This window comes from Eulemur rufifrons, chromosome 16, assembly GCF_041146395.1.
Source record: "Eulemur rufifrons isolate Redbay chromosome 16, OSU_ERuf_1, whole genome shotgun sequence".
NCBI classification, from domain to species: domain Eukaryota; kingdom Metazoa; phylum Chordata; class Mammalia; order Primates; family Lemuridae; genus Eulemur; species Eulemur rufifrons.
Genome location: NC_090998.1, coordinates 35769739 through 35774184, shown reverse-complemented (window position 1 = coordinate 35774184; position 4446 = coordinate 35769739). Strand labels below are relative to the sequence as shown.

The 4446-nt window shown below is 36.4% G+C and overlaps 1 pseudogene; it reads right to left on the bottom strand.

Annotated features, from left to right (window-relative positions):
• Positions 1-3689: 3689 nt before the first annotated feature.
• Positions 3690-4096, bottom strand: LOC138397018 (elongin-C pseudogene; annotated as a pseudogene).
• Positions 4097-4446: the final 350 nt, after the last annotated feature.

Sequence of the window (4446 nt, the reverse complement as noted above, 5' to 3'; positions counted from 1 at the left end):
ATATTATACATACCATTGTTTTTCAGTTGGAACTATTATTTCTTCACTGTCAATATTCTTTGACTTGTTTTTTAAAGTTAGTTTAAATATTGCATACATATTTCCTTGTTCCAAAAATATTTAAATAACACAGAATTATGTACTTTTACACAGGATCCTTCAATTCTACTTATCCCATTCTTCTGAAAGAACCACTGTTAGCAGTTTGCATTTATTTTCAGAACTTTTTCAGTGTATAATTATAATATATGTATTTATAAACATATATTATCTATACACATGTATATCTCTATATTGTAGATATATAGCTCTCATATATGCCTATATATACACTCATGTACAACATGATTATAATAGCTACATAATATTCTATATTATGACTGTATCATAGTTTATTTAATAGTCAATGCTGAACATTTAGATTGTTTTCATTTTTGTGTTTGAAAAATGCAATAAATCAATAACATCTTTGTTTTAATTTTGACTTTATTGGAATTTTTGTAGTGTTTTGTTGTGAAATATATTCGTTTAGATAAGTACTCTTTGTCATGGTAAAGTTACCTTTTTCTATCCCCAGTTTACTGGGACATTTTTTCTTTAATTATGAATAGTTGCCAAATTCTAGCCAATGCTTTTTTAGCTTCTATTGAGATGATATTACTTCTTTGACCTATTAGTGTGATGACTCCTGTGAATATGCTAATAGATAATCTTTCCTGCATGACTGGATTAACCCTTCTTGGTAAATATTATTATCCTTTTAATAATAAATGGTTGAATTTCTTTTGTTCATATTTTATTTCAAATTTTGAATCTATATTCATTTGTTGATATTTTTAACTTGACCAGGAACTGGCTTCTAGATGTTTAAAGGATGTGTCATTGCAAATATCAAGGGCTTGAAAATAGACACACACCCGGTGGCCTAGGAATCTGGGATGGCTTCCATGTAGCTCTCATAATAAGCAACTGCTTTAGTCCCTATTAAAAATAGGGAATAGGACCTCCAGCCCTTCCTGTCCTTAGTGATTCTACCTCTTCCCCAGGCCTCTAATTTGGAGGGCAGAGCTGGAGAGAATCTAACCAATGCCAGTGTCCTCTCCATCCAATTCCATAGAGCCCAGAATCCTTCGAGGAAGGTAATTGTTCTCTTTTATACTTCTTTAAGGTTGACCAGTTGTGAGCCAGCCACCTCAACAACTTCTTGAAGAGAATCAGGCTGCAAACAAATTAGAATTAAATTAAAACTGGAATTTATTTAGATATCTTATATCCTTGGTAGCTTTCATATAGAAAACTTAAGATGATTTGTATTAGCAGTTCAGTTTTAAAAACTGAATTAAAAAAAAAACTGAATTAATATAAAGGTTACATTTTTATTAATTATAATGTGAATGAGAAACAGTGATTTTTTTTTTTTTTTTTTTAAAGGATAATTCTTATTCCATACCCTTGGGACTGGTAGAGCCAGAGGGGAGTTACTTTGAGAAATTACCACTTGCCATTAGCTAGAGAAGGCTCATTCTGTGAATAAGATGAAAAATTATTAAAGGGTATAAAAATTGGAGTAGATGTAGTTTGTGTTAATCATTGTGAAGCATTCTAACTCATACTTTCTCTGTTGGAATACAGGAAAGTGGTATTAATTTCTCCACCCCTGAGTGTAATCATGGCATTCTTTCTTACTAATTCATCTGTCAGATAAGGTTTGTTGTGATGATTAAATGAATTAATATATGTGAAATGCTTGGCCTATTGCCTGGCACATAGTAAGCTTTCAATAAATGTTATTTGCTTATTATATTTATACGATGTTAATTATTAGGGGGGTAGGCAGCTTCTTACATGATTCCCAGTGATCCTGGCATTCATGCCCTTGTGTAATCCCTTCCAGTTGAGTGTGGGCTTTAAAAGTGACTTGCTTTTAATGAATAGAGTACAGCAAAAATAATAAGATGTCATTTGTGCGATTATGTAACAGTAGATGGTGACTTCCATTTTGCTGGACTCTCTGTTTCCTTCCCAGCTTGTACACTTTGCAAATTACCATGTTTGAGAGGCCCACATGGCACAGAATGAAGGGTGGTTTCTGTCCAACATCCTGCAAGGAGCTGAGTCCTATCAACGACTGCATGAGTGAACTTGGAAGTGGATCCCTCTCCAGTTGAGCCTTGAAATGACTACAGCCCCAGAGGACACTTTGATGGCAGTTTGTGAAAGACTGTGAAGCAGAGGACCCAGCTAAATTATGCCCAAATTCCTGACCCACAGAAACTGTGGTGTTGTAGTTTTAAGCCACTAAGTTTTGGGGTTATTTGCTATGCAACAAAAAATAATAGTATTTTTATTATCATTATTATCATCATTATTATTCTTAGTACTACAGCGCAGAGTTACAACTAGAGATTTTGGAACCAAATGGCCTGAGTTTGAATTCCAGCTCTGCCACCTACTAGCTGTTTGACCTCATTTAAATTACTTTCCTCCTCTGTAAGACGGAGATGAGAATAGTTTTGAAGATGAAATGAATTAACACACATAAAAACCCTGGCACATAGTAAGCACTGTATCTGTTGGATTCTGCAGTTATTTTATTGAGAGGAAACCTCGTTACTGCTAGCATTAGCCATCAACTCTAGTTTTCTGTTCTAGTCTTTTGTGAATACTTTCTAGATTTGGACATTCAAGCCCAGTGCTAAAGTGAGAGGCCAACAGAAAGAATAATGATTTCTACACTATTTCATGAAGAGAAATTGAAAGTCCTTTCAAGTAAACCTTCTTAAAGATAAGGAATTGGTTTAGTTCTCTGAAAGAGAAGTGAAACTCCATGCCACCTTGTCTTCTACCCTCAAATATTGCATGTCCCTTAAGACGGGTTACAGTGGACAGGGGAGTGTGGCTTTGGTTAACACGCACGGTTCTTATGTGGCAGGTTCAGCGTAAACCTACGAATGCTGAGTCAAACAGAAGCCAGAGAAGTAATTAAGTTCTAGTAGTCCAAGAAAGAGCTGGGCAGAGGCAAGGTCTAAAGAAATAACTTCAGTGGGTAAGAAATTAAATCTTGAGCTAATGTAAAATCAGACAAAAGCAAGCTTGAGAACAAAGAGGTCATTTATTGAAACAAGGATTAGGTGCCAAAGACCTCTAAAGAACAAACATTATCCATTACATTTGTGTAGCACTTCAGAATTTACCAACTGTTTCCACCCACAGCGTTTTATTAGAGCCTCACAACAACTGGGTAAGGCAGTGCTGATGGAGTTATTCTCATTTGACTTGAGGCAATGGAAGCTCAGAGGGGTTAAGTTACTTACCTGAGGTCACACTGCCACTAAAGTGGGGTGAGATTCGAAACTTCTTTCTGATCTGTGTGATAGGACATCCGGTCTGCCATGGCTCTTGGGTTATTTTTATCAGTTTTTGTGTCATTCAGAATAGAATTATTTAAGACTTAACATTCCTGGCTAGGAATGTACCCTACATGGGCAGGGGATGGCAGACACTTTGTGAGTGAGCTTGAATTTTGAGTTCCAAGTTTCAAGTAGGTTTATTTTATTCCAGTTAACAAACCCTGATTTTTTCCACATTCCTGTTCAGCAGCTTTTTTTGTGTGTGACACTTTCCCAAACTCCTTGAAATCTTTTTTTTTAATACTGAAAAAATTAACAGTTTATTATAATTTATTTTATTTAACAATCTAGGAAGTTCACAGCCATCAGAAGTTCCAGTGCAATTTCAGGTGCAATTGGGAATTCAGGAATCTCCGTGGAGCTGTTAGTGCAGCGAACCCTGTAGGCAAAATACATGCATACTTTTGATAGCACATGCGAAGGGATCTCTCTAAAATTGACCTCATTGGTTTCGTTCTCAGCAAACTGACCTGGGCCACTCAACATGGTTTTATTGCTCCTGATGTTAACGCATGTTCTGTTTTTACAATAAATTCATGACCATCAGAAGATATCAATTTGACATACAGCGCATCAGGGCCTTCACAGCCACCATAGGTTTTCTCCTCTCCATCCATTATGTTCTTAGGAAATTCTACTTTGCTTCCCCAGGAACTTTAGTAGCTTCTCGTCAGCCCCGCAGGCACCGCAGCGGGGTCCCCTCCCACCGCCACAGCCCCTACTCCAGGGCGGCCCCGCCCACCCCCAGCTCCCTGCCCCCGTGGGTTCCCTGAAATCTTTTGATAAACATAAAGTGTTAAGTTATATGGACATTCGAAAATGATGATTTCCTATTAAAAACTACCCTGCACTAACTACCTGTGACATTTTCACAATATTTTATAGTATGACTTTGGAGGTGATTTCAATAGGAACACCATTTAGTATAATGAGAAAAATGGCCCTGGATTATGCTCTTTACAAACTGTACTCATAATATTATAACATGAGGGTTTTCATCTATCCTTAAATTTATCCTTTAGAAGCAAATAGTATA